Raw genomic sequence first — 8,248 nt, forward strand, 5'->3', positions numbered from 1 at the left:
GGCAGAACTTCCATATGAAGAATGATTGGATCGACTAGGCTTATACTAGCTGGAATTTAGAAGATTGAGGGGGGATCTGATTGAAACATATAACATTCTAAAGGGATTGGACCGGCTAGATGCAGGAAGATTGTTTCCGATGGTGGGGGAGTCCAGAAAGAGGGATCACAGTTTAAGGATAAAGGGGAAGACTTTTAGGACCGAGATGAGGAAAAACTTCTTCACACAGAGAGTGGTGAATCTGTGGAATTCTCTGCCACAGGAAACAGTTGAGGCCAGTTCATTGGCTATATTTAAGAGGGAGTTAGATATGGCCCTTGTGGATAAAGGGATCAGGGGGTATGGAGAGAACTCAGGTACAGGTATCTGAGTTGGATGATCAGCCATGATCATACTGAATGGCGGTACAGGCTCGAGGGGCCGAATGGCCTGCTCCTGCACCTATTTTCTATGTTTCTATGTTTCTAAGACTACAGAAGCTAATGGGATGGCAGCAGATGAGTTTCTGGAAGAATCTGATTTAGTATATTTAAATGATGGAAGAGAGGTAAGAGCGTATATTGCCAAATGTGGGGCTCTTGCCTGGACTGGACTCTTTTCTATGCTTCATTAGCTGGTGCAGTAGCTGGGATGGAAGGGGTGATGGGATGTTTACTGATCATTCTCCAGTCTTGTGTACTGTAAGGGTCCAAGTTCACTGTCAGAATTTGAGTTGTGGTACGAAATGGTGTGTTAAGAGAGGAAACTGGGGAAAGAATTCACTTAGTGTAAAATGCACTCCAAACTGCCTTATAGCATTCCTAATATCTCTCCTTGCTATTGCTCTTTTCTTCATCAAAGCTTCTTGCATTAACCTACGTTTCATATCATGTTCTCTGAACTTGCAGCTGCAAACTGGATTAGGAACAGCCCTTTCTGCCCACAATACCTCTGCTGACACTGGTGTCAGGTGAGACGGCACCATGACCGAGTAGCGATTTGCATGACGCTGTTACAGCTCAGGGCATTGGTGTTCAGAATTCAGCCCCTGCATCTTCTTTAAAGAGTCTCTGTATGTCGATCGTGTCAGTTTTCTTCAGATCCTCCCATTTCTTCCCACAGTCCAAAGATGTACTGAGTAAGTTAATTCATGATTCTCAAATATCCTGTGAATAGACTAGGGTTCAATCGGGTTTGCCAGGGCTTGCTGGGCAGTGTGGCTCAATTTTATCTATCAATAAAATTATATAAAAAACAATGTAAGTGTTATCCAATTTTCCCTGTACTAATACGCAGAACATATGGGAAATCCCTTTTACACCCTTTCCAAAGTCTCCACATTCTTCCAGTGATGAGGCAAACAGAACTGCACACATTACTCAAAATGTGGCCCAACCAAGGGTTTGCACATGTTTCCGCCTGATCTACATCCAGTTCTGTCTGTTTGACAACCTTCCTCATCACCAACAACTGAACCAAAGTTCATGTTGATCTGATCAGACAGAGGACCCGTCACTGATCACTGTGAACATACTGGTTATAAAATAATCCTGATTTCCATTGGGTCAAATTCAGCTAAACAAAACACACCATTCAATAACTCAATGGCTCAAGGGAGGTTGCATTACTTTTCACAAGAACAGCGTTTGATTCAATGGTTAGGATTTGTTGTTCCAGAACCTCTGCTCCAAAATATCTTCCCACACTCTCACCCTGTAACAGAGACTGACAGGTACAGAATCAACCCCACACTCTCACAATGCACCAGACACTGACAGGTACAGAATCAACCCCACACTTTCACACTGTACCAGACACTGACAGGTACAGAATCAACCCCACACTCTCACACTGTACCAGACACTGACAGGTACAGAACCAATCTCACACTGTACCAGACACTGACAGGTACAGAACCAATCTCACACTGTACCAGACACTGACAGGTACAGAATCAACCCCACACTCTCACACTGTACCAGAGAATGACAGGTACAGAATGAACCCCACACTCTCACACTGTACCAGAGATTGACAGGTACAGAATCAACCCCACACTGTCATGGTCCCTTCTGGCAACTTGCTATTTTCCTCAGGAATTGGGCCTCAATCACCTCGTTTATTTCTCAATCATTCCCACGTTCCACTAACTACAAACACCTGCTTTCCAACAGCAAAAACAGTATAAAAATCCTGTGACCACAACAAGGAGCTGCCAGTTCGTTGGTATACTCGTGTACGCGTAACCTCGTTTCATGTTTCTTAGGACTATCAGTTCTAAGTCTAGCATCGTTCCTGAATTTTCTACTAAAACCAAGACACCGGATAAAGACTCCCTTAGCACCAATTCCGCGCCCGTGTTCGGCACTTGGGCTGGTTCCACCGCCACGTCCTTGTAACAGAACAGTATGGCCACGATGAACCCAGCGGACACGGATTCCGTACAACAGCCCCTGGCTAGGCAGGGTTACCTATTGGGCGCCCAGGACCAACTACTTCGGGAGATCACGGAAAACATTCCGACACCAACCACGAATGTGCAGAAGGTCAGCGGACAAGTGGAGCGGGTCTCCGCTTCTTTTTCTCCGTCCCCTCCAAGAATCCCGGCAACCCAATCCGCACCGCTCGGGATGGTCTCGCCCCCGGATTGAGCAACGCCTCGAAAGCCGTATGTACCCGAGTCTGAACTCTACGCCAGGGACCTAGGTAGGTGCCGGGCCTTCCTGTTACAATGCTCCCTAGTCTTTGAGCTGTAGCCACGTACATACACTTCCGATAAATCAAAGACTGCGTACGACATGGATGCTTTGAGGGGATCCATCTAAGAGGGGATGCCTTGGCTTGGGCAACAGTGATATGGGATAAACAACCAGGGGTTTGTTCCTCCTACTCCTCCTTTGTCGTGAAAATGAGGAAAGTCTTCGAACAATCCATTCGAGGTAAGGACGCCGCGAAACGGCTGCTTACTCTACGTCAGGCTTCGCGAAGTGTGGCCGGGTATTGAGTTCCGGACCTTAGGCGCATTCTCCGGGTGGAATGACGATGCCCTGCGGGAGGTGTTCCGGCAAGAACTCACGGACAAGATAAAGGATGAGTTGTCAGCGAGGGACGAAACGGACTGTCTGGACGCACTGATCTCGCGAACCATTCGATTAGCCTATCGACTTCAGGAGCGTCAGAGAGAGAGAACCAGTCGTCCCGCTCCTCGGGGAAGCCCACATTCCACCTTACCAGTCTCAGCCAGCCGCACTTCCCCAGCCGCTCCAGTGTGGCTCCTCCTACGACCGTCCACTCCCCCTGGGGGAGGAACCGGTGCAGCTGGGACGGAGCCGTCTCTACCAGGCCGAACGAAATCGGAGTTGGGAGTTGGGTATTGCTACTATTGTGGCCGGCCGGGACATTTCCGGGATACCTGACCTCAGCGGCCAAAGAAGGAGGGCTCACCAGTAAGAAAGAGAGCTCTGCTAAGCCGAATTATTCTCCCTTCAGCCTCCCAGACTCGGATGCAGATCCCAGCAACCGTGAATTACCAACAACTGTCGCTATACCCATTCGCTTTGATGGATTCTGGTGCTGAGGGCAATATGCTGGACGAAGAGATAGCCATTTTGGCCGGAATACCTCCCGAGCCGCTAACCACATGGACTGGTCAACCTGGAGGACAGCCGAATGGAGCCCGTCTTGCCATGCCAAAGGTCTACGGCTGCCCCATCTCCCAAAGAAGCTACCGCGACCCCGCTTGTTTTGGAACCTCTTGACTTGTCCCGCGTCCCCACAGATTGCCATGACTTGGGACAGGTGTTCACTAAACAGCGGGCCATTTCCCTGCCTCCGCACTGCCCATATGATTCTGCCATCGATCTTCTCCCCGGTACCCTACAGTCGCCTTTTTAAACTATCCCGACCGGAGACAGAGAGGCCATGCAGAAATATATTACCGAGTCCTTCGCGGTGGACATTATCAGGCCTTCATCCTCCCCGGTAGGCGCCGGTTTCATTTTTGTAGAAAAGAAAGATGGGACGCTTCACCCTTGTATCGACTACCGAGGCCTAAATAATATAACATTTAAGAACAAGCACTCTCTACCCCTCACTAATTCAGCATTTGAACCACTGCATGGAGCAACCATCTTCTCAAAGCTGAACCTTCGCAACGTCTACCATTTAGTCAGGATGAGGGAGGGGGACAAATGGAGGACGGCCTTCAATACACCTCTGGGCCAATTTGAATATTTGGTCATGCCTTTTGGCCTTACCAGTGTTCCTGCCGTTTACCAAACACTGATCGATGACGTACTGAGGGACATCATCAACCGGTTCGTATTTGTTTACCTTGACGATATTTTCTAGCAGCCCCCAAGAACACGTACAACATGTCTGTCAAGTCCTCCAGAGACAGTGGGAAAACCAGTTATTTGCAAAGGTGGAAAAATGCGAGTTCCACGTCCCTTCGGACAGCTTCCTAGGCGATATCATTGAAAGCGGGCAGGTAGAAGCAGACCCCGAGATGTTCCGGGCAGTGGAGGAATGGCACAGACACACGACACGCAAAAAACTTCATCCATTCCTGGGATTTGCAAATTTCTACCGCAGATAAATCAGGGACTACAGGCGAGTGGCGGCCCAAATTACCGGGCTTACGTTGCTTACCACACCGTTTTGCTGGGACTCCGAAGAGGACTCAGCATTCACCGAACTGAAAAGGAGTTTCACAACAGCTCCCATCCTGGTCTATCCGGACGCATCCCGTCAATTCATCGTTGAGGTAGATGTCTCTGCTCCGGGGTAGAAGCGGTTCTATCCCAACGGGCAAGTTCGGACGAAAAGCTTCACCCCTGCGCCGTCTACACTCGCCGACTGTCCCCCCGCCGAGCGGAATTACGACGTGAGGTATCAGGCACTTATCCTTGTAAGCGGAACAAGTACTACACCTGCCCTTACAGTTCCTCGCTCGCCACCATTCAGGGCTCCGGACACTCCTTCCAGGTGAGGCGACACTTCACCTGTGAGTCGGCTGGTGTGGTATACTGCGTCCGGTGCTCCCGGTGTGGCCTTTTATATATGGTGAGACCCAACGCAGACTTGGAGACTGTTTCGCTGAACACCTACGCTCTGTCCGCCATTCATCAATGGATCTGGTGTTGACAGGGTGAACGTCTTTAAGTTGCTCGGTACAAACATGAGCGAGGATCTCACGAGGTCTGTACATACCGGCTGCGTGGTGAAAAAGGCACAATAGCGTCTCTTTCACCTCAGACGGTTGAAGGAATTTAATATGTGTCCCCAGATGCTAAAGACCTTCTACAGGGGACCATCATGACTGGCTGCATCACTGCCTGGGATGGAAACTGTAATTTACCAAATCGTAGGAATCTGCAGGGAGTGGTGCGGACAGCCTAGCGCGTCTGTTGATGTGACCTTCCCACTTTTCTGGACATTGACAGAGACAGGTGAGTAAAAAGGACCTGAAGGATCGTTGGGGACCCGAGTCACCCCAATCTCAAACTGTTCCTGCTGCTGCCATCCGGGAAAGTGTACGGCAGCGTAAAAGCCGGGACCAACAGGCTCCGGGACAGCTTCTTCCACCAGGCCATCAGACCGATTAATGCACGCTGATATAATCGTATTTCTATGTTATATTGACTGTTTTGTTGTACATACTCTTTATTAGATATGGCCATAAGTTGTACATTGCACATTTAGACGGAGACGTAACATAAAAAAAAGTTTACTCCTCATGCATGTGAAGGACGTAATTAATAAAGTCCATTCAATTCAATTCCACGGAAGAGACTTCGCAGTGTAGCAGTCGAATCACAGACGGGAATATGTGCAGATGCTGGAAATCCAAGCAACATACACAACATGCTGGTGGAACTCAGCAGACCAGGCTGCTTGTGATCCTGGAGAAGGATTTCGTCCTGAAAAATCGACTGTGTACTTTATTCCACAGATGCTGCTGCACATTTTCTCTTGTACGAGAGAAAATAAACTACTGGATCACTAGCGTCCCTGGGTGGGCTCGAACCACCAACCTTTCGGTTAACAGCCGAACGCGCTCACCGATTGCGCCACAGAGACGATTATTTAAAAGAGTACGAATAAATGACAAATTTCAATTGAAATGCGATTTCTTGTTATAACTGTATTGTGTTTTAAAACTGAAGGTTGAATACCTGCTGCCACCAACAGAGAATATAGCAGAGGATGGTTTCGATCCATCGACCTCTGGGTTATGGGCCCAGCACGCTTCCGCTGCGCCACTCTGCTATAGGAAATATAATCAATTGTTGAGCCATGAATGCTGCGTGCTTTCGTGTGTATGTATACGTTTCTGTCTGTGTCCTTGTCTGTACATGTCTGGGTCTGGTTCTGTGACTGTGTATTTCTGGGTCCATTCCGTTTTTTTCCCGTTTCATACCCACGTACTTCACTTTCTTTTGTTGATTCCCTGTTTCTCCTCTTTCTCGTTTTCTCCACCTTCCCTACTCTCTGACCCACCCAGTTATTATCTCTGTGCCGTTTATGCTCTATCCCGTCTTGCACCTCGTTCCCGATATTTCGCAACTGAAATGCTGTTTAAATTATTTAATTGTCCAGTCGGACAATTCATCCACTGGTCAGCTTTTTTTTAATATATAACGACGTTTTCACCCGAGGTGCCATTAACTTCCTTAGCCTGTCCTGATGATTGAATGACCGTCGGAGTTCCTTCAGTGGTGAAACAGCAGATCAAATAGTGAAGCGGAACTCGTGACATTAATGTACTGCAAACGCTGACATCAAATGCAACAATTCCTCTGCCGGGATTAACTGTTGCTGTCATGTTCAAACCATCACAGCCGGACCAGTTAGTGACAGATGGGGAGAAGTGGAGTATCGCTGATGCTCCGCCTCTCCCTGCCACACGGGGCGGGTTTTCCATTCCTCCACCAAAGCTGTGTGACTGATACAGTAAAGGTCGGGTTTTAACTCTCCCACGCAGGACGGTGTAAAGGCAGACTGGCAGTAGCTTATCCCGTGGCCAGCTGAGTTACTCCAGTATTTTGTGAATGTTGCTTGGAATGTCGCCGTCTGGGATTTCTCGCCGATTTTTCAATTCACAGGCAGCAATTTGGACTTCGTTACATACAAGCATTCGATTTCTAATTGAAATATATCCAGGTTGTCAAACGTACTGGAAATTCTCTTTCTGAGTCACCGATCACAAAGAGCGAACATTGAAAGGTAGAAAACAGAAGTCGGAGGGGATATCCAGTTTCTGCAGCCTGCTCCGCCATTCACTCCGATCCTGCAAGGATTTCTCGAACTTCCGGAAATGCCGCCCTCCCCCTTCAGCATTTCCCATTTCCTGTTCCGTTTCTCACCTTATCTCCTTGCCTACCCTTCGCCTCCCTCTGATGCTCCTCCTACCTTTGCTTTCTTCCATGGCCTTCTGTCCTCTCCTATCAGACTCCCTCTTTTCCAGTCCTGTATCTCTCCGCCAAACAAGTTCCCAACTGTTTGCTTCACCACAGACCCTCCCGGCTTCACCTATCACCTTGTTTCTCCTTTTCTTCCCTCCAACTTTTAATTCTGCTACTCATTTTCTGAAGGGTCTCGGCCCGAAACCTCGACTGTTCTCTTTTCCATAGATGCTGCCTGGCCTGATGAGTTCCTCCAGCATTTTGTGTGTGTTGATCCGTGTCTTCTATCTCACTTACCAAAACAGTGCATCTGCTTCCTCATAACATCTCAAATCTTTGATTAAGTAGATATTCTGAGAAGTGTTCTTATATTGTAAAAAAAAATTTGAATTGATTATTGAATAAAAGCTATTGGCACGAACCAAAACAAGCCACAGAAAATGTATTTAAAGTAATTCTTTGATTAAAGAAATTGTCCCTTTCCCTCCCAGAGACTGATCTTGATATGAGCTGCTTCTCTGGTTTTGTTACAAGGACGTGGCGGTGGAACGAACCCAAGTGCTGAACAGGGGAGCGGAGGCCGAGTTGGGAGGCATTACGGTCGTAGTGAGCGTGCAATGGGTGCCAAGGGAGCCTTTACCCGGACTCTTGGTTTCAGTAGAGAATTCAGGACGATGCGAGACCCAGAACTGTTAGTGCTAAGAACCATGGAACGAGATTACTCGGACACGAGTCGACCAACGAACTGGCAGCTCTTTGTTGTGGTCACTGGTTTCTTATACTGCTTTGGCTGATGGAAAGCAGGTGTTTGTAGTTAGTGGAGCCTGGGAATGATTGGGATCTAAACGAGGTGATTGAGGCCC

At 48.1% G+C, this 8,248-nt stretch overlaps 2 non-coding genes across 2 annotated transcripts; both read right to left on the bottom strand.

Annotated features, from left to right (window-relative positions):
* Positions 1–5,986: 5,986 nt before the first annotated feature.
* trnan-guu (transfer RNA asparagine (anticodon GUU)) lies at positions 5,987–6,060 on the bottom strand. Its single transcript has one exon. It is a non-coding gene; the product is annotated as a tRNA-Asn (tRNA).
* A 117-nt stretch (positions 6,061–6,177) lies between these two features.
* On the bottom strand, positions 6,178–6,249 carry trnam-cau (transfer RNA methionine (anticodon CAU)). The gene has a single exon. It is a non-coding gene; the product is annotated as a tRNA-Met (tRNA).
* Between the last annotated feature and the right edge of the window lie 1,999 nt (positions 6,250–8,248).

This window comes from Hemitrygon akajei, chromosome 28 (genome assembly GCF_048418815.1).
Source record: "Hemitrygon akajei chromosome 28, sHemAka1.3, whole genome shotgun sequence".
Lineage (NCBI taxonomy): Eukaryota > Metazoa > Chordata > Chondrichthyes > Myliobatiformes > Dasyatidae > Hemitrygon > Hemitrygon akajei.